Raw genomic sequence first — 22415 nt, 5'->3', positions numbered from 1 at the left:
TATTTGCACGGTTTTATAAGGCAATGAGCTGTTAAGTTTTACTGAGCATTTTAGAGAACCAGCTGCAGATCTTCTGGAGACTTTGACTTTTTATTTATTTATTTTAATGGAAAAAAAAATGCACAGGAACGTCTTTGTAATCGGAGTGTGCAGTTTGGCTCTTTTGTTGATTCCAGCTTTGAAAAAAGGAAAAGGTAACCCCTCAGGAGTATTGTACAGTATCTAGCATTGTTACTGGCGTGCTTATTTTAGATGGTCTTGGATGGTAATGGCTTTATCTTGACGTACTGAACCTTCAGGAGGACTGAAAGCTCTTTACAGTGGAAGAAGAAAAAGAAACGTGTGTGTTTTCCCTCACCCCCCCCACCCCCTTATTATTGACTGATTTTTAAAGAACTGTGAAGCCACCTGGAAGCATTTCTTCTCAAGACTGACAGCGGCTGGGAAGTGAGTACGAGGACCCCCCTGAACACACACGTACACCGACAGCTCCAATATTTCTCAATGTTTCAGCTTTATTTGAGCTCAACAGATTATGCTGAGATCCAGTGAGGTCTTCATGGCCTGATCAGAAAATCCAGCACCAGAGCAGTCACTGAGTATGCGCTCAGGGGTCTGTAGGTTTGCTAGCATGTTCAGGAGACGCTTTGAAATTGGGGGCATTACTTTCACTCACACTGACAAATCGAGGCGAAGAAGACTGATTGATTAATACCACAGGCCACATGTAGGAGTTTGCACTGTAGCGTGTACTTTAGAGCTCCTACTGTTTGCTCGGCTTGTAAGAAATAGGAAAATGTCACAGCAATAATGAAAACCCATTTGGTTAAATTGAGGATAGTTTTTTTTTAAATTTAAATTATTCTGTTGATAAATTATGCGTTCTATTGCCATCCCATATTTTGTCTCCAGTTACGTGACTGTCCCTGATATTGTCATTGTAAATTACAGACTTCCTGAGGCACCAGTGCTCCGTGGTTGAGGCGACAGTCTTTTATTACGGTGTCTGTGACTTTATTACGCCCTTTCATCTCAATGCCTACCTCTAGACATTGCATTCTTCAGCAGTGCTGTGTTCAGTTCACTCGCGGTCTAAAAGCATTTGAGCTTCACCTACTGATTTAACGGTGTTGTCCGAATCTGCACCGATTCCATAGTAACACGTTCACTGTTTGTTCAGAGTCGGGCGTTCTGAGCCCCTATTAGTCTTTATTGTGGAGTCGTCTCGGTCAATGGCAAAAAAATAAGGTTACAATTTAGTCTCCGGAAATGGAATTGCAGCAGTCTATTTCCAGGCGAGGGTGGAATCCCTGATGAGCTGAAGGTTTGGGTTCACCTACGGTGCATCTTTTTGTTCCAAGGATAAAACGTGAGAGAGCAATATGATGCAGGGAAAGGAGCTCCAAAACTCCTTTTCAGGTTGATGACACACCCAAGGATGGAGACAATTAAAACATCTAAGGCCTTGTCTCTGTCTCTGGACCACCCAGATCAGACGTCTAAACATGTTTCAACTGGCTGATACCATGCAGACTGCAGTCCACAGTGGAGCTACACTCGGCAGAGTTACACACTTCAGCCGTGTAATATTCAAGGTTGGACTGTTATGTGCCAGTACTATTTGTGCATGTGTCATTTGAAGTACAGATTATACACGCGCGCGCACACTGCAAAAAAGTGAATTTGAGGAGGAAATTCCTTAGTGAAATTATCTTGCTGCATGGACAGAATTTTACTTGACGTCTTAAGTAAGTTAGTTACAATCTAGAACTAGTTTTAATAATCTTAGAATACAAGACACCAACTCTGAGATTATTAAAACTAGTTCTAGATTGTCTCATTCTCATTATTATATAATTGCAGTGAACTTGCATGCCGATTTTTCTGTAACCCTTCTCATCAGAAGACGCTCCTGTCGAGGTGTTAACTTCCGTGGACGACCTGGATGTCTCTGTGAGATGGTTGCAGTTCCATCTTTCTTAAATTTTTGTACCACTTTTGCTACAGTATTCTGACTGATAAGTAAAGCTTTGCTGATCATCTTGTAGCCTTCACCTTTGTGGTGTAAAGAAATTTATTTTCTTCGGGGAATTCTGAAGAGACAAGTTGAGCATCACTCTCCATCCAGCATCCAGTCACTAAAAGAGGTCATTGTTGAAGAATGGAAAAAGATTGATGTTGCAAAATGTCGCCAACTTGTTCATCCCATGCCTAGAAGACTTGGTGCTGTCATTAAAAATCATGGAGGCCATACAAAGTACTAGATGTAGTAGTTTTTGTTGTGGGGTGTACTCATTTTTGCACCACCCTAATTTGAGTAAAACTGAAAAATGTGTAATCTAAGTTTATATTATTAACCTTACTTTCATGTTATAAGTTAAACAGATGTTATATTAACTTTTGTCTTTTCAACATTTTGGAAATTGTGTTCATTGAGATATTGTTTAAAATGTTACTTTTCAAAAGGGGGTGTACTCATTTACACTGTACTCATTTACACTGAGCACTGTAGACACACAGCCATTCACACCTACGGTCAATTTAGAGTCACCAGTTAACCTAACCTGCATGTCTTTGGACTGTGGGGGAAACCAGAGCACCCGGAGAACATGCAAACTCCGCACAGAAAGGCCCTCGCCGGCCACGGGGCTCGAACCCAGACCTTCTTGCTGTGAGGCGACAGCGCTAACCACTACAGCACCGTGCTGCCCGTTCTAGATCGTAGCTAACTTTATTCTAAGATGTCAAGTAAAATTCTGTCCATGCAGCAAGATGATTTTCACTAAGGAATTTCCTCCTCAAATTCACTTTTTTTTAGCAGTGCATATTTTATGGTGTAAATTTTAGATTAATAATCCAACAATGAATAGGTTTTGGTGGTACATAATGAAGTTATTCCATGAAATCGAGTCGTACATCAGCTGATAGCCGATGAGGTGTGTCGCACCAAGTTGGCTATAAGCCATGTATGACAAGATTGAGTGGAATAAGTTTTATTCTAGCCACATTCACTGGATTTTGAGAAACGGAGCATTTTTTTTAATTTTTATTTATGATTTTTATTTTTTGAAAATTTGATAAACTTTTATACAAAACGTCTGACAAAATAATTTCCACTTAGAATGTAAACAAACCAGTGAAATGACAGGAGCAATTTGTGAAAAAAATGCTATAATAATTCTTGAAAATAAAAAGGTACGTTCTTGCTTTTACTCCATATCTTTTTTTTTTAATTATTATTTTGTATTTATTTATTTATTTACTTTTGGGGGGGGGGGTTGGTTTAAGGGTTTCTGGCAGTTGGCAAACCAACTTAAAGGTGCATTACTGCCACCAACTGGTCTGGAGTGTGGAACAGGCGCTATGGGGGGCGTCACCTATATTCTTTTAGCTGTTTCAGTTTCTATTAACTTTTTTTTGGGGGGGAGGGTTGTTTTCAAGTAGGTTTTTATTTCATCCTTGGTTGGTTCAGCAACATGCTCTGCCACTTTGTTTTTCTCTTCTCATGGTTTCTGAGCTGATTGGCTACTCTACTACTATCAGAGCATGCAATTGTTCATATCCAGTGAATGTGGATAGACAAATACCTTTCTATTCTATTTATAAATAGCTTTAGGTGCAGATATAAAAGCATATTTAACAAAACACAGCCATCAATACTTTATGCACAGTTGTGAACAAACCCTTCTGTTGGTATTTTATGTAGGTTTTCACAAGCAATTGCTAGCATTTAGACTTTATTATTAAGGTAACACGAATCCTGCAAAAGCAAAGTTGAGATTGTGTATATAAATGTAGCTAGCTAACTCCTGAGGATAAATTTAAATAAAAATGATATAAACTGCACGTGGTTGGTGTTGAACAGCATCCGAGGTGTTTGCTGAATTCCTGTGTAGTGAAGTCACCCTGATGAACAACACACCTGTCATTTACGTCTCCATGCGTGTTTTCAGAGCCAAGACATTCACATGTTTGTTTGCCCAGACAAGTGTTTTGTTGCTCTGCTCTGAGGTCAGACAGCAGGTTATTAAGGTTCATACAGCATACAAAATGGATGAAAAGAAAACGTATTACGAAATGCAACAGTTTATTTTTATTGATCTTAAATCTGTAGACTACAATGGTGTATTAGGGCACTTATAGGTTAAAAATAAATAATACGGAGCTGAGGAAGGGGGTAATATTTCGAGGGCGGAAAAAAACGTGATATCCTAAGACGATAATTGCATGCTTCCTGGCTGCAGTGCATTCTGGGAAATGTTGCTGAAAATCTCTTGGCACTTTTATGTTTCGTGATTGAGGAGGAAAGGCTGCGTTTCCTATAACTCTCAGCTCAGCCATGGTGTCTGTGGTGTGATGACGGTGATCCAATCTTGCAAACTGAAGCCATATGGTTCCTTGAACCCACTGTTTTTCTGAGGTTTTTTTTTCTCCTCCTCCTCTTAAATTTGTAACCTTTTTAATCTCCAGAATTTGAGTAACCCATATTATGCCTCCCTCACGTTTGTTTGTGGTGTGGGGTTGTGGTTTTTAATACCTACAGTGGCGCACCATACAGACATTGTAATATTTTTAATCAATCGCCATTTCCCGATACTGACGTCCCACAGTTAGAAAGGAGTAAAATTACTGACACTCCTGTCCCTGTTTGAATGGAGCTTGGCTAAGTTGATTGTGTAATTTTCTGAGCACTCAGGGAGGAACACAAGAAGACTGTTTGTATGTTTACCTACCTTATGGTCTAATGGTGAGCGAAACTTGAGCGATTCAGAACCTTGCAGACTCTTCAATATCCTGTACATCTAAAGTTCAGTACCTCTTCAAATGTTAGATTCTGTACTGAAATGCACCAACAGTAAGCAGACCCAAAGAGGGTTCGACTGTAAATCCCTCCACTACAAGACAGCCAACACGAGCAACTCAACAATAATCTGGTCAACGAGCCTTTCAGCCTTGAGTTCGGTTCAGCAGCTGCAGAGGATTTGTAAGCTGTTAATCGTATTTGTTGTGTTTAATTCAGGGAGCTGTTTTTGCTGTGTTGTGACTTGTCAAGCTGCTGATATTGTACTCCCCTTCCTCGTGATGGCCAACACAAACAAATGACGTTTCTCTGTAGTCTAATTTGGAAGGAAGGTGATAAAATGGACTGTTTAAAACTGTGTTTTTAATGGCACACGGCAGGAGTCCGTTCCTTTTCTCCCTCTGACTTGGTTGTCCTCATGTGGGATGCACTTCTAGTCCAGAGAGAGGTCCGACAGTATTGAGCTAGAAGTATAACAGCTGCATGTGTTTAGGAAAAAAACTTGATGCGTCCGCAGCATTAAAAGTAGACGACCTTTTGAGTTCATAAAATCGGTGAAATTTAGTTCCCTCTGAAATTTGGCTGGGAAGGGGATTCCCAAGCAAATAATGTGCATGAAATCGCTCGCTTCGTGCAGTCAAGCAGACCGAGGAAGTCTGTGCGTGCATGTGTAAGTTTCTTCTTCTTCCTCCTTCTGTTGGATTTTCCGTCATGCGGCATCCAGTGTTGCATTACTGCCATCTACAGGTTTACCTTTGACCATGCACTGACAGTTACATCATTCTGTCACGAAACGAACAGCTGATCGCACCAAGGTGCTCGCTGACCGCTGATCTATTTCTTAGTTTGGTCCTGTGTTTCTTTTCCTTTGTATATAACATAACGTCTTCTCGCTTTACATTACTGTAGTCAGTCTTTCATGTTTCATTCACACACTCTTGTCCTCCATTTCCTTTGCCTGTTTCAAATTTGTATCCTACAATGCCTTGCATGAACAGGGAAAGCCCACCACGTGATGTACGATGTAGTATCTTGAATTGGGTCATGGTGAAGCAGGAAAAAATAGCGGAGAATTTAGAGCCACGTGGCCTTAAATTTATTAATTGTTCTATTTAAAAAAAAAAATGAACTTGGACGTCTGTGATTCAAATTCAGTAGCTTTCGCTCCACTAAACAAAAATAATTGGATGTCATGGAAAATTCTTTTTATGACCTACACTTGAAAAATCTGAAGGGCAGTATAGCTTTAATTCCTGACTGATCAGTACAATGCAGGACTTCAGGATGCGAGTGTGAGCGCCTTTTCATTAGTTATTGCTACTGGTTGTGTTTTTTATTTAACTGGGTAGGAAACTGTAGATCCAAAGTAGCAATGGGCCTCATTCATCAATCTTTATCATACCTGCTTATGTTGATCAGCCATAAAGTGAAAAGCATGTTCCTGACGCAACTCATTTGCATTTAGTTACACCCACAAAACTCCCTAAAAGGTCAAGCACACAGTGGGCTGAAAAACACGAAATGACTATTTTAATCCTAAAGGTGAAAGAATCTTTTTGAAGTTCTCACTGACTCACTTCTGTGCCAGTAAAAATACTTGAGTGTAACAGCAACTGAAAAAAAGTCCAAATCTAGAGACAAATTACAGAAAAGGTGAATTGGGTGTTTAGACAAGGGAGCTGAAAAGAAATAATTACTGACATGTAAACAGATCTACACTATACGCAGGTAAACATCAGCACCCAGCATGTCCCACAGAGAGCCTGCTGTTTTAAACCCGTTTCAGAGCTAAAGTGTTGTGTTAAAGGGTAGTTCTTCAGTAAACGTTCACAGCAAAATATGGTAACTTTTATTTATTTATTTTATTTATTTTAATTTAAGTTGCAGTACTTAAGATAATGGCATTAAACATTTCACACTGTATGGGGTATCATTTTAACCCTAAAAAGCATAGAAAAATTGCCCATGTTTTTTAACTCTGGATGCAAAATCTTTTATGAGGAGAGAAAAGTCAGTAAAGGAATTACAGCAGAAAAAGCTGTAATTTTTCATTTCTTAAAATTCAAACCAAGATTTCTCTGAAGCAACTTTGCCTTCACTGGTCAGCTCAGTGATCTTGCTAAAGTAAGGAATCCAAGGCAAAATGGCCTGAAAACCATATTTAAAAATCATCACCCCAGTTATAGCAATCTTAATCTCATAATTTTGGCACCTCTGCTGAAGAATTGCCCTAAAACAAGATGCAGAACCAGCGTTAATCCTCTGAAAAGGAAAGGAGGAAAAAACAAAAACACACCAGTCTTTAAATGTCCTTTAAATCTTCCATCAGCTGAGGTGTTTGTTTACAACTGAACACGGACAGAACAGCCAGTCGTCCGTTTATACAGCACTGTTACTTTTGTTTTTTTATTTATACCCCAGCTCCAAAGGAAGGGGGGGTAATACTGGTTTACCTCTGTCCGTATCTCCATCCATCTGAAACACCCCTTTTTCTCAGCAACCACAAATCATAGCCACTTGGTACCGAGCTTCAGCTTGGGGTTGTATACTGTGTATACTGTTTTCAGGTCTGTCCCACATCGACTTCCTGTTTACCAACTGAATGTATTTATGAAACCTATAGGGTGGATTTTGATGCTATTTCAAGAAGCAAAATGTTATTTCAAAATGACAGTTTACCAGGAGCGCTGTCGCCTCACAGCAAGAAGGTCCGGGTTCGAGCCCCGTGGCCGGCGAGGGCCTTTCTGTGTGGAGTTTGCATGTTCTACCCGTGTCCGCGTGGGTTTCCTCCGGGTGCTCCGGTTTCCCCCACAGTCCAAAGACATGCAGGTTAGGTTAACTGGTGACTCTAAATTGACCGTAGGTGTGAATGTGAGTGTGAATGGTTGTCTGTGTCTGTGTCAGCCCTGTGATGACCTGGCGACTTGTCCAGGGTGTACCCCGCCTTTCGCCCATAGTCAGCTGGGATAGGCTCCAGCTCGCCTGCGACCCTGTAGAAGGATAAAGCGGCTAGAGATAATGAGATGAGTTTACCAGGATGCTATTTGAAATCCCTGGGGAGAGACACTGCTCTTTACTTGTTTCAGGGTTCATTATTTGTTGAAGTCAACATTCATAATAAGTGTCCTATTCCTTCGATCGCTTGCATTCTGATATAAGCGAGAGCGGGGGGTGGGGGGGGGATACGTAAGTGAGCAGTAGCTCACAGTTGAGCTTCTATATGGGTTTGTTTTGGCTCGCTTTCTTTTTCATTTTCTTTAACTAATGCCAATAATAAAATATGAAAACAACTGGTCTTCACAAAATTTTCTTGATGGTGAAATGATGGTGAAACTGCTAAGTGCTGTAATAAAAATAAGCAATTTTGACTCTACAGTGCGTTCCAGATATAAAAGTACAGTAATCCATGCAAATTGTATGATTTAAGTTGATCAAGTTGAGGCTCATGTTGGTGAGTCTCAGGAGCACAAGCAGGATTAAGATGACTTCCACCCCCCACCACCACCTTCGTGCCCAGAAACTACAGGGTTTTTATGGATTTCTTGTATAAAGACTCATATGAACAGTTTATGAATAAATGATATCCAGCTTGATAAATGAGGCCTGTTGTGGTAAAGCGAGGGACTAAATTTGGTTTCTTTATCCACCAGTGTATTGTTTTGGTTTAAAGGACTGTGATGGTACACCTGATCTTGGTAATAAAGCCTCGGTATAGTGTGCACTCAGCCCTTTTACCATTTATTTATTGAACTGTGTTAAAGAAATGTTAAAATGTGTACATGCAGGAATTTTAAAGTCTCAGCCCTGAATTCCTGCATCTTTTCAGTGGTTTTGCTTATTTTACTAGGGACGTTAATGTGGTTTTCTGTCTCTTAGCCAGCTGCAGCAGGACACCGTTATCCGTACGCTACCGTCTTGCCGGCACCAGAACACAAACACTTTTTGGGATTTGGGACTGACTGAAGTGTGAGGGTAAGTTGTCGGCTTAAAGGAAGAATTCAGGTCATGATTTCCTTTCGTCCTAATGCATGAGCTTTTTGAACTCTGGATTTAATTACAAAAACCTTTTCCAACTCTGCTGATAAGGACATGAGACAGTACTTTATCTGTTACACACTAACCATTCATAGAGGAGATGACTCAAAATGGCGGTCTTGCTCTGTCTGTGCAGCGTCTTAACGCTCTAACCATAATGACATTTTTCGCCTTTTTACAGTTTATCTTCAGTTCTGCCCTTTTCTCATTACTTGTGTGGGTTTTGAAAGATATTTTTAGTACAAAGAATTTAGATATTGGAACCAAAAAAACCAAGACTAGACTTGATTTCACATCATGTCTCACCTCTGCCTCAATTCGGCTATACTGTTAATCCACCCCCATGTTCTCGCTTCTCTTCTGCACCTCTCAGTCCACCGGCCTCACTCACTGACTTCTACAGCTCAGAATACAAACATTCACCTCCTCCCATAACGGACAACAAATGTAACTTCAGATCAATATCAGATTTATTAGTGGAGTTACGATTTCACGTTGTCACGACCTTTTTTTATTTAGGTTTTGTGTTAAATATTTGTGTTAAATCATAGTCTTATACTTTCAATCAAATTAAAGATTTTATTTATTTTAATTTCTGGACATGCTTCCAACAAAATCTGTTTCTGAACTTGGTCGTCATCCAGTTTAGAAATTCTAAATGTAAGTGCAAGAAAATTTAAAAACTGCTGATTTTACAAAAAGAAATTGGACAAATTTGCCATAAAATGTAAGTTTGTTGTTCAATATGTACAGCAACAATGATCTAAAGTGCTGTACAGCAGCAGTGCACACTTTGGCTCTGATTAAAACCCAAACTTTGTGAAAGGCCTAGCTAGCAGTTAGACAAAGAGTGTTATGATACAAAAAAATGAATGAATTTTGATCATAGAGAGGACTTTCATTGACGTCACAGATTTTTGTTTGACGCAGCATCCACCATACTGCTGGGTTAAAAAAAATAAAAAAATAAAAAACCCGCCACAACAGTTAATGAAAATCAAGACGGCTGCAGTCAGTACAGTCTATCTGAAACAATTATTTTATACCAGCAGATCATGTTGCATCCAAAAGCTGAAACATGTAGGTATCACAGATCCATATAATTTACCCAGAAATGTATTTATTTATTCTGGCTCTATGTGCGTGCGTGCACTGCTTCAGATGGGTTAAATGCAGATGAAGAATTTGTCTGTGCTTGAGTTTACATGTGACAAAAGCTGCTTCTTAATTTATCCACAAATGTTTTTATTCCACTTGAAAAGTGTTCGGCAAACCAGCTACAGGATTTGGGATGCTATGACATCCTGAACTATTTAATATTTGGGATTTCTAAATACACTGGAGATGCTAAAGGCTTACAAAAGTACAGATGTCTACCAGTATTCTGAGGCGGGTTTTGTGCCGGAATGTTATGGGAAATTCCCAATAAAGAAAAATGCTTTATTATGACAAACCCAAACGTGGACTTCGAATAGTAATAAACAATCCAGGGCCTAGATCTCGCATGTTTTACACCTGATAATAAAACTTGTAGCATCCTAGCAACCTTCTCAAGGATGCGTACAAAAAGCCCAGAAACTGTTTATTAACCCGGGCAAAAACGACACAGGATTTATCTTGTAGTGTCCTGATCCCCAGATCTTTAACCCAGCCACATATAAAAAGTTGTATGCCTCCATGCTCTTCCAGGTTTTCATCTGTGTGTCCGTGTAGAATGATGTCTGCAGCACCAGGTAGTTTGAGATGTCTGGGAACTCAACGAGTGAATGATTTTCCAACTCCTAATGAAAGAATAAATTAGTAACTTTGTTTAAACACGATAAGTTGATCAGCAGAGCTGGTGGGGTCGTGCATGTACAGATACAAATAATTACAAATACAAAAGACTAAAATATACACAATCTTTAAAAAAAAGGGAATCTGTTGATTTACTTATCGCCATGTTTGTGTACAGCAAACAAACAAGTTATTAAAACCAAGAAGCACACTCAAAAGAAGTGGATATAGAAACCACTTTATGGATTAGATCCTTACATGCTAACAAAGAAGGATTTTTCCTCTGAAAGAAAAAATTAGCTAGTAAATTTGACATTAGTAGAATAAATTTCGATCCCATTGTAGTCGTAATGATCTTCACATTAAGTTAATTAATAGTATGCATAACTATTGTCTTTGTATTTAGTTACGACTACAATGGGATCGAAATTAATTCTACTAATGTCAAATTTACTAGCTAAATTTTTCTTTCAGAGGAAAAATCCTTCTTTGTTAGCGTGTAAGGATCTAATCCATTAAGTGGTTTCTATATCCACTTCTTTTGAGTGTACTTCTTGGTTTTAATAACTTGTTTGTTTGCTGTACACAAACATGGCGATAAGTTCGTGTTAATGGACCAGACTCCACTTTTAGATCATTTAATCCCTTTTGACTGAGAATTACCTGCATTCATGCTTTTATGTTGGCTTCTGGCACATCCATACAGTTTTAAATATAGTACCTACAATTAAATTGTTTTTATTGTATTTAATTCCTGGGCTCCCATCTGTAACCGAGTGATGTCGCATCCCATTAATACACTTTACAATAAATTATTAGGTTCTAATGGAATAGATGAGCCAAAATAATTGGGGATCCCCTCTTTTTTTTTTATTTAGTTTTTTTAAAATTATTATTAATGGGCCCCCAACTTGTTACAGGTATGAAATAGGTGGGCCTTAAAGCAGAAAAGGTTGAGAACTCCTGCTCAACAGTACTGATGCATGTTCGAATGCATAATTGAATTGCGTGCAAAAAAAAAAAGCTTCAAGGACGGAGACATTTCAGTGTAGAACACACTGGTCATGTGATGCTGTTCTTTTATGAAGAATGTGCCATTAGGAAAACGGGAAAACATCATCTGCACTTATGAAGCCCTGGATCGCAGTGAGCATCATATGACACGTTGTGACTGTTAAGAGACCGCATATTATCACATAGAGCCAAAAAATATATGCGCATATAATGTTTCAGTAGTGTGTACACTGCCAGCTGTCTCTTCCATGCATGCTGACGTGTGCTCTTGTTCCCGGTGTTGGATGCCGTATTGTTAACTCCATGACTGAATGAATGAGACAACTGTGGACACGTGCTCTCTCCATGTATTAAAACTCTGTGATAAGTGCTGCTCTTCCTGTCTGCTCTGACCTGAAGCTTCATTCAGGTCACTCCAAACTGAAACGGTTTATGGACTAAATAATGAAATGATTGAACTGAATACACTCTGGCAGTCGTTAGCTCACCTGAGGTGAGGTACCCAAGTCGGACCTGCGTGTGTGAGACAGTGTGGCATTTCATACCAGTGAGAGTTTGTTAAAATGATGGATTTGTAGAAGCAGTGGAGATACCAAAGCATTAACATGCTGCAGGTGTCTTGGCAGCAGGATTTATGTTTTCATATTTGGAATTACTGGATCTCAAATTTATTTAGTAATGTTTGATAAAATTAAACTTGCCAGAGACATATTGGCTACATGTTGTGTAGTGTTTTATTTAAAGAGCCACACTGGAAAAATGTTGGCGTGAGATTCACTCAAAGGAAGTCTGGGAACAATTTCCACACAAACCCTGCTTAGTTAAATTTATTAAGACTTACGTAGACCTGTTAGACTTACAAATAATATTCTTAACTAGCAGTTTTTTTTCTTTTTTTAATTCATAAATTTTGCTTTAACTTGATTTAAACAAGTAAAACAAACAAAAGGTTGTTACTTAAATGACTAGATTTTCATGCAAGAGGGTTGAAACTAATTACATGAACTATCAGATTTTTATTTATTTTTCACGATTGGCAAACCGTAAAGGTGCATTACTGCCACTGACTGACTGGGCTGGAGTGTGGAACAGGAGATATTGGGGGGGAACTATATTCTTTTAGCCATTTCTGTTTCTTTTAAATATTTGATAAAGTAATGTATCTGACTTGATGTGCTCCACCATTTCGTCTTTCTCTACTCACGGTATATGAGCTGATATCCTAGTAATAGAGTAGCCAATCAGAGCGTGCGATTGCTCATATCCAGTGAATGTGGAGATAAATTTATCTCCAGGGCTGAATACTGCTTCATTGCTGCCAACATAGACTTTTGCCTTTAGATTTGGCTAATTATTATGAGGCTCCTTTAGCAACTTAAAAAAAAAAGCCTAGTGACTCTCTCAGCACACATTAGTGATTTTTATCTTGAACTCGATTCAACACGGCTCTCCAGCTGCTCTTATGAGTTTGGAAAGCAGGTTCACTCGTCTCTCTCCGTGCAACATTGGGCTTGTGCCGGTGACTAGTCACTGATACCCATGGTCCCACCCTCTTGCTTCTTTGTTCTTCAAAGATTTTAAACTTTTCTTTTTGGAGATATTACATTTTTATAAGTACTAAAAGAGAGTAAACTTTTTTTTGGGGGGTGGACGGGACTCCTCTATTTGACGCTACACTCAACATGCAGCACTGCAGCATGTAGAGAAGATGAGGTATGGCTCCAAAGATACCGTCATTATGTCGCAGATTGTTTCTAGTACCCATGTTAATTAATTAATTTCACTCCCTGAAGTGGTTAAATTCATATCTATATATTTGGCTAAGGCATTATTATAATTTTTTCGTCACTAATGCATATGGTGGATCTGTACTTTTGGATTATTTCCTTCTTGTATTTGGATGGAAATAACCCAAGTGCACACAACCCAAAGTAATCTGCTCTTTATACAAAGAACAGACTGCTTGTGATCTTATAACTGTCCTGTTTTACTGCTCTGTCCTGATGTGACTCTTCTCGGTAGACTTGCTGATATTCAAATTTCCCAGAAGCATTTCTCACATGCTCTCTGTGGCCATAAATATGTGGACACATAACCCTCATACCCATACCGTATGCCCCATTCCAAAACCACGTGCATGAACACGGACTGGGTTACCGTTTTGCTGTTATTATAAGCTCCACTCTTCCAGGAAGACTTTTCACTTGATTTTGCTTTTCCTCTAGTGAGGCTGTGGGCAGGGGCAGATCTAGAAAAATATTTATGGGGTGGCAAGAGGGGGGCAGGAATTTTTGAGGGGTGGCAATGTATTACAGACGTGTGTGTGTGTGTGTGTGTATATATACTGAATTTAATCACAGTTATCACAGTTTGATGACAAATAGTATGTACACACTACAAAAGGGCACGGGCTGCCATTTACAAACTCATACAGACAAACTTAATCTCATGCTTTTATTGTTCACAAAGAACACACATTCTCAGATGAGGTCTATACCGTTTCTGGACAGTTTTATACTGTATATGCAAAAGAACAGACACTAAAAAACAACAACAACAACACTGCTTCAAGTCCAGCATGATTTAAACCATTTACACCAGTGTCACATTTTATAGTTTTTTTCCCCCTCGCTTTGTAAAGGCTCACCAGTGAGCATAACATGAACTTGTCATGCCTACAACAGCTGAATGCGGCGATTTCCATGTTGCTCAGCAAAACGCTTCACAAATTTATAGTTAGCTAAATAACGTTCTCCAACCTGATTTTTATCCTCTCAAAATCAGCATCGCAACTATGCTAGCACTGTTCATTCATTATAATTTCATTTCTTGATAGATAGTAAATCAGCTGTTACCTCTTTCCTCCCGTGTCTCCTTTCCTCGCGACTCCTGGTTCCCTCGCTTCGTGCCTCTCAATTTTCCAAAACAACCAATCTCTGGCGTTATCTCGTGCTGCATTCGCCGCAGTCGGACATTGGAAATTCGCGCACATAAATGTCAAATTGGCTGTAATTTTTCTTTGAATTCGTCGCTGCCAACTGGGGTGGCAGCAGGGGTGGCAAGGCTTTCTTTTAGGGTGGCATTTGCCACCCTATGCCACCCTGGCCCATGGCTGTGGGAATATGTGTTCGTTCAGCTATAAGAGCATTAGTAAGATTGAATACTGTTATCCGGTGAAGAACTCTGGGGTGCAGTCAGTGTTCAAGTTCATCCCAAAGGGATTGAGTTCAGTCAAGGTACAGGACACTTGAGTGCTTCCACTCCAAACTTGGTACACCATGTCTTCATGTAACTCACTTTGTGCACAGGGGCATTGTTGTGCTGGAACAGGTTTGGGCCTCTTGGTTCCACTGAAGGGAAATTGAAACATGACAGCAAACAGAGACATTCTAGACAATTTGTGCTTCCAACATTGTGACAACAGTTTGGGGAAGAACCACATATAGGGGCCATGGTCATGTGTCCACATACTTTTGGCTGTGTGTGTGCGTGTGTGTGTGCGCGCGCGCGCGCGCGCGTGTGTGTGTGTGTAATTTAGATTGAATATACTGTATGTAGCATGTAGTATTTCAGTTCTGAATTTCATGAACAGCCCTAAATCTGTAATGAACAGGTAAACTTTTATGCTAAAATTTGCTAAAACATGTTCGTATTTTTGACACAGTAGACTGAAAGGGTAAAGTTTGTTAGTCTGGCTAACGCGACAGCAAAGCTCTACGAGCTATTGGTCTGGCCAAGATATTAAGTCCAACCGTTTCCCAGAGCCTGTGGTTGACCCGCCTCCCTGAAATGCCTCAGTTTGCTACTGGTCGAAGCCAGAAAAGGCTGTGACGAAGCTTAAACCAATCACATCACTCTTTCCTCTGACGTATGTGACGCGATGGGGCTAACTGGTAGATTAAACTCTTACCGAAGCTGGTTGGGAGCAAGGCGAAAACGTCCTTCCTTTCAATAAATACCTCCAGGGCTGCTCTTTGCTCCGTTTTCAATGAGAACTTGCTCCATGTTCGTAATGTTTCTAGTGAACGAAGCGCTTCCGGCATAGATTCTGTAAACAATCTATGGTTTCCGGTTGCAGTTCTACTACGTCACTGCCTTGAACACGCCTCTACCCAGGGCTGTTGGAGATGCTCAAAGTTGATTGGTTCTCGATTTTTCGGGAGCTTGGAAGAGCTGTAGATAGCTTGCCTGGCCAAACTAAGCTCGCAACAGGCCCTCATGCTGCGTCACGCTTAGGATGGGTGGGCCCAGGCTAAAAGTTTGTGGCTGTAGAATTGCTGTTTTTAATCCTAAACTACTGGGTGAAGTCTGAAAAGCCAGGAACCAGTGAAATGACTGCTCCTCACTGTACCTTTTCATTCAATGTTAATGCCAATGTTCACCTGTGACGAAAAAGCAAATATAAAAATAAGTGTAAATAACTAATGAATAGAAAATCATGTATGCATACTTTAACTCCCATTGGTTCCTGACTTTTTGGATGCTCTGTAGATGAAGTTCAGTGCTCTGGGGAAGCAGTTGGGCTGTTGCTTTGGGTCCTGCCTTGCTTTAGAGGTGCACAATCCACACAATGTTTAAATGCTTTAAAATGATGATTAAAAATAGCTTGCAGCATTTTTAAATCTCAGGATCTATAGCATAACATTACATAAGGCCTATGTGTTAGCCTACAGCTGGTCTGATCACACATAGGTGGAATGGACTCTGTTTAAACCTGTAACAGACACTCTGCTGAACTAGTGGGATTCAGGCCCCAGCTGGGGGCTGCCATGGGAAAATCTGCCTTTCCCCTCAACATGGTATCTGCTTCTAATTTACTCACAGCTTTGTTTAAATATGCTTACACTGTCGGTGTTGGGCCTATTAATTCACATCTGCAATTAAAATGTCCAATTAGAGAGGTTCCACCTGGCCCACATGCTCTGGTTTGGAGGCCGTCATCTCAAACATTTTTGTTCTAGTTGCAGATCAGGGTGTTTTTAGAAGAGTGAAGAGTATGAAGGAAAGGTGTGAATAAATCAGTCGCCCTTGCAACCAAGGAGTTGAAACACAAGAAGCATTGTTAAATGTGGAATTACACAGTTCTTAGAGACTTCTTTCTTTTCAGTGGGTGGCGTGGTTATGCTTTTTATACCACTGTGCTGTTGAATTCTCTTATGATTGATCAGAAGGTATTGATTTTCTGACAGGAATGCTAGCTGCAAGGTTAAACCACTCGGATAGTTTAAAAAAAAAAAAGTCAGTCATGGACTTGTAAAGTGTAATTTAACAAGAAAATATAGCTTTTGTTGTAAAGGTTTCTCTAAGGAGAGTGTTCATACTTCTGTAAATGTTAAATTATAATCATATTTTATGCACTGTATGGCCAAAAGTTTGACCTGAACATCCTGTTCTAAATTCTGTTCCCTCCTTGCTGTTTACAATAAGCTCCACTCTTCAGAAAAGACTTTCCTCTAGAATTTGGGGTGTGGCTATGTGGATTTGTGTTCATTCAGCCACAAGAGCACAAAAGATCCTGCACTGATGATGGAGAGGAGGCTTGGGGCATAGTTCATCCCAAAGGTGTTCAGTGGGGTTGAGTTCAGTCAGGACACTTGTTCTTCCACTCTATCCTTGGTAAACAGTGTCTTCATGGAGGTTTTTTTTTTTGTGCACAGGGGCATTGTTTATGCTGGAACAGGTTTGGGCCTTTTTAAGAAAAAAGAAAGCACAACTTTATTCGTCACACACTTGTGAAATTCCTCTCTGCATTTAACTCATCTGAAGCAGTGAGCACACACCATACCCAGAGCAGTGGGCAGCCATGCTAACAGTGCCCGGGGAGCAGTTGGGAGTTAGGTGCCTCGCTCAAGGGCACCTCAGCCCAAGGCCATCCCATATTAACCTAACCGCATGTCTTTGAACTGTGGGGGGAAACCGGAGCACCCAGAGGAAACCCACACAGACACGAGGAGAACATGCAAACTCCGCACAGAAAGGCCCTCGCCGGCTGCTGGGCTCGAACCCAGTACCTTCTTGTTGTGAGGCGACCGTGCTAACCACTACACCACCATGCCACCCCAAGTTAATGTAGTGTTATAGTTTCCAGTGAAGGGGGAAACTAACACTACAGCATACAGAGACATTCTATATAATTGTCAGAGATGTCCACAAATGCCAGCGACTGGCTGCACAGACTGTCTGCGCTATGCTGGCTACTCAATCCCAGAAAAAAAATAAAAACTTGCCTTTCAACTTTAGTGATTTTACATAGTCTCCGCTGCCCATAATTTGCTGCAAATCAAGTCAAGTTTATTTGTATAGCGCTTTTAACAATAAACATTGTCGCAAAGCAGCTTTACACAATTTGAACGACTTAAAACATGAGCTAATTTTATCCCTAATCTATCCCCAATGAGCAAGCCTGATCCCTTTATCAAATCCAATTATTCCACTACAAAATTGTCTCCGATTCGGGTCTAGCCTGACTGGAAGCAGTGCCATATTTGTTGATCGATTCTCGTGCTCTGATTGGCTGAGCTGGACCACGCTGTAGCAGACAATTGTAAAGGCGCAGTTGGTTGTTGCAGCCGACTTCATTCGGTTTTCATAAAGAAAGCCAAGCATGTGTACATCTGGGGGGAAATTTCATACATGTATTAGAGGGAAATGGTTAGTAATTTATTAGCTGAGAATGCACCAGAATGCATGTAAATTTCTAAATTTTCGAGGGGGCATGCCCCCAGACCCTCCTCCCCAAGCATTAGTGTACCTTTGGCCAGCTGCTTCAGATCTGGCCATGTTTTTCCAACTTTTTGACAACAGTTTGGGGAAGAACCACATATGGATGTGACATGGTGTCCACAAACATTTGGCCATTGTAGTGTATTTTCAAGCAAAAATGTGAGTTGATAAGTTTTTCAGAATTTTTTTATTTTTTTTTATTTTTTTTTTAATTCATTCAGAACTTAGCCAATTAGGCCTAGACTTCAGTAACTCAGTAGTAATATTTTTGTATGAATTAAATGCTTTTTGAAAGGTTTGAGCTGTCTGGGTTTCCAAAATAGAATCGAGATTTGACACTGACAATTATCATAACGATCAGTAAAATCTTCTGCCAGCAAGTTAATTTTTGCTTTTTACACCATATTTGGATAATTTGAGACTCTCACTAGCAGAGGAGCTGGTGCTGTTAAAGAGCAGTGGGTACACACATCTTTAACAGAGCCAGCTGTCTCCTAGTACACCAGCACCTACAAACATCCATCCATCGATGGATCCATCATAAGTTATCCTGTTCAGGGTCGCAGGCAAGCTGGAGCCTATCCCAGCTGACTATGAGCGAGAGGATGGGTACACCCTAGACAAGTTGCCAGGTTATCGCAGGGCCACCTACAAACATGTTCAGGAGATAAACATCGTTGGGTGTTTGCCAAGTGTTGACTTGAAGTGGTGTTTCGACCCCCGATAGAACACCATTTCCTGTCTGGGCAAAATCTAACCACCTCCTCCTTCAGTCACTGACAAACTGTCTGCCATGTCATACTCCCCTACATTTGTCTGTTAGTTTTGCCTTAATTTTAATCAGTGGCTTTAATTAGCACACCTCCACAGTTCCTCAGTTTTATTACAGGATAAAGCTGGAGAGAATGTGTTGGCTGCAACCGAGTGGAAAGACTTACTATAGAGGTGTTGAACCTGAGGTTTATTCAAACATCTGGCCATATAGTGTATGATTCTATGTGAAGAATGGACTTTTCTTATTTATCCATCTCTAGATGGCCTGATTTAATCCCCAAAAGAGGGAAAATGTGGTTAAAAGGGTTATTTGAGCACCAGTTAACTAGCTAACTGGTAAATTATGAACAAGAAAACAAAACCTTGCCATCTGTGTTTCAGGATGTAAAGAAGTCTTCAGCAAAATGAAAATTATAGGTGTTTATTGGGACGAAACTGGTTTTATCTGTTTTGATAAATATTTATTGTACAATGTATCTAGGGGCGGCACGGTGGTGTAGTGGTTAGCGCTGTCGCCTCACAGCAAGAAGGTCCGGGTTCGAGCCCCGTGGCCGGCGAGGGCCTTTCTGTGTGGAGTTTGCATGTTCTCCCCGTGTCCGCGTGGGTTTCCTCCGGGTGCTCCGGTTTCCCCCACAGTCCAAAGACATGCAGGTTAGGTTAACTGGTGACTCTAAATTGACCGTAGGTGTGAATGTGAGTGTGAATGGTTGTCTGTGTCTATGTGTCAGCCCTGTGATGACCTGGCGACTTGTCCAGGGTGTACCCCGCCTTTCGCCCGTAGTCAGCTGGGATAGGCTCCAGCTTGCCTGCGACCCTGTAGAACAGGATAAAGCGGCTAGAGATAATGAGATGAGACAATGTATCTATAGTGTCTCTCTGCTGTCCCTGTGATCAGGGATTTGAGGTTAGGTGTTCTGCTCTGATTTATGGTATGTGATGGAATAGTGTCTCTCAACACCGGCACAACGAGATGTGTATTACGCCATATCACGTGCTCAGTTTGTGATGGTCTCAGGGTCACCCTACAGCCACTGGACCCTGGCCATGGAGATATTCAGGCTTCACGAGCAGGTCATCAAAGACAGCAGACGTATTATGTAATTTTATGTAATTTTATGTAATTTATGTAATTTTACTTACAAACCATACAAACCATACATACAGTGCCCTCCAAGCACCCCTTATAAAGATTAATAAAAAGAGTTAGAAAAAATCCACCTTTTGGTGAAGGCGCTTCATCTTGCACTGAAAAAATAATTAGGAAACTCCAACCTTTTGTCTCTGAATAAATTTCAGTTAAAGAATCCCTCAAGAAATAATTTAACAAAAACTTAGTCATGAAATATGACAATTACCTGACAAACTGAAAATGAAATAAAGCTAATATTGTTGAAGTAAATGCAGGCACTGAGAATGGGTATCGTTCAGAAAGAGAACAATTAATGATGGAATATAATTGGGTAAGGACACCTTTTTATTGTAATGCTTTATGAAAAAAAGAAACCACTACTTATAGCTGTAGTGATGAAAGGATCTAACTTGTTTTGCAGATGGTCCATTACATGAAACATGGCTATAAATGGATAAGTATGACCGCATCATTATTTAATAAAGCAAAATGTAATAATTATCGAGCTGTTATAGTGTAAGGGCAATTAAAAAAAAAACCTTGTAATGTGCTTGTATAGGAAAATAATCGATCTGTCACACCACACTGATTCCTGTACCAGCAAATTCAAAAATGTTTGTCCTTACACGAGTCAAGCTGGGGGTGTGGGTTTCTTTTATTTCTTTCTGTCTTTTTTTTTTTAAACAAGTGAGAACTTTTACAACAAAATGTGGCTTAAAAGTATGAAGTAAAAAAACTGAAATGTATCTATTTTGACCTATTTTGAGTTAAATCATTAAAATCACAGGTAAAACCTTTGCTTTAAGGTCCTGATTGGTCTCACAGACCACTATATTAATAAAAGTGGGAGCGCTGTGTCTGCAGGGGTTCAGGATTTAATGCAGAATAGCAGAATCCACAGATGAGTGAACGATGTCTAAAGCTGGCTTTTTGTGTAATGACCTACTGGTAAAGTTTAATTTATAAACTGCACACAATAGGACATCAACGGTCATGAATAGTAAACAATTGTAATGGTTTACTGTGTTAACCATTACACTGAGTTTCCATCAATGAAGAGTTATAACATCAATGAAACTGACTTCATGTTAAATCTGTTAAAAGATACAGTCATGTCTGTTGTTGCCCAAATGAGGATGGGTTCCCTTTTGAGTCTGGTTCCTCTCGAGGTTTCTTCCTCATGTCGTCTGAGGGAGTTTTTCCTTGCCACCGTCGCCACAGGCTTGCTCATTGGGGATATATTAGGGATAAAATTAGCTCGTGTTTGAAGTCTTTCAAATTCTGTAAAGCTGCTTTGCAACAATGTTTATTTAAGCGCTAAATAAATAGACTTGACTTAAAATTTGTGAATGTGGTGTGTTTTGATTCTGACGTTTCTGCTTAATATTTTCGTCCCGGGGTGAACTGCGAATCAGTGAAACTGCAGTTACTGAGTCGGTGGATATGGTGGTCCCATTGTATACCCAAAAAAGTAACATATTTACTCATTTGCTTAACCTTTTCTCCAAGGCCAACCTCATTCTTTTCTCAGCTCTTGTATTCTCGAGTCCTTATAAAAAAAAAAACTTCTGAAATGTCAGCAATATCTACTTGTAAGCTCATCAGATGCTGAACTGTCACTAATGGGAAGACCGTTAAAGACACAAACAACCTTTTTGTTGACTCTTGCATTAAACTGTAGCACTGATACTGAACAATTGGAGCTTGATTATTCTGTGAAAAGGTAAAGTTAAGGAGGAAGCTGTAGGGCTGGTCTTTCACATCAGTAACAGAAACATCATGGGAAAATGCCTATTTTTAGACTTGAAGCTAGACAGCCTTTTGATTTTCATAAAATCAGTGAAATTTAGTTCCCTCTGAAATGTGGTCATTGTGATGTTTATTTCTGTAATATCTCAAAAAAAAAAAAGACAACCCAGGCCATCCTATGGTTGGGAAGTTATTTAATTTGAAGGGATTCCCAAGCAGGGGCAGCATGGTGGTGTAGTGGTTAGCGCCGTCGCCTCACAGCAAGAAGGTCCCGGTTTGAGCCCCGTGGCTGGTGAGGGCCTTTCTGTGTGGAGTTTGCATGTTCTCCCCGTGTCTGCGTGGGTTTCCTCCAGGTGCTCCGGTTTCCCCCACAGTCCAAAGACATGCAGGTTAGGTTAACTGGTGACTCTAAAT

At 40.1% G+C, this 22415-nt stretch overlaps 1 long non-coding RNA gene across 2 annotated transcripts in view; it reads left to right on the top strand.

The window, feature by feature from the left end:
• LOC132899702 (uncharacterized) overlaps positions 1–22415 on the top strand; it is a 50458-nt gene that overhangs the window by 15141 nt on the left and 12902 nt on the right. For both annotated transcript variants that reach the window (XR_009656700.1, XR_009656699.1), the window contains exon 3: positions 8678–8773. This is a non-coding gene — a long non-coding RNA (uncharacterized LOC132899702). The remainder of the gene's footprint in view (positions 1–8677; positions 8774–22415) is intronic.

Source organism: Neoarius graeffei, chromosome 15 (genome assembly GCF_027579695.1).
Source record: "Neoarius graeffei isolate fNeoGra1 chromosome 15, fNeoGra1.pri, whole genome shotgun sequence".
Lineage (NCBI taxonomy): Eukaryota > Metazoa > Chordata > Actinopteri > Siluriformes > Ariidae > Neoarius > Neoarius graeffei.
Note: the sequence above shows the minus strand (reverse complement) of the source record. Positions and strands in the feature narration are given on the sequence as shown.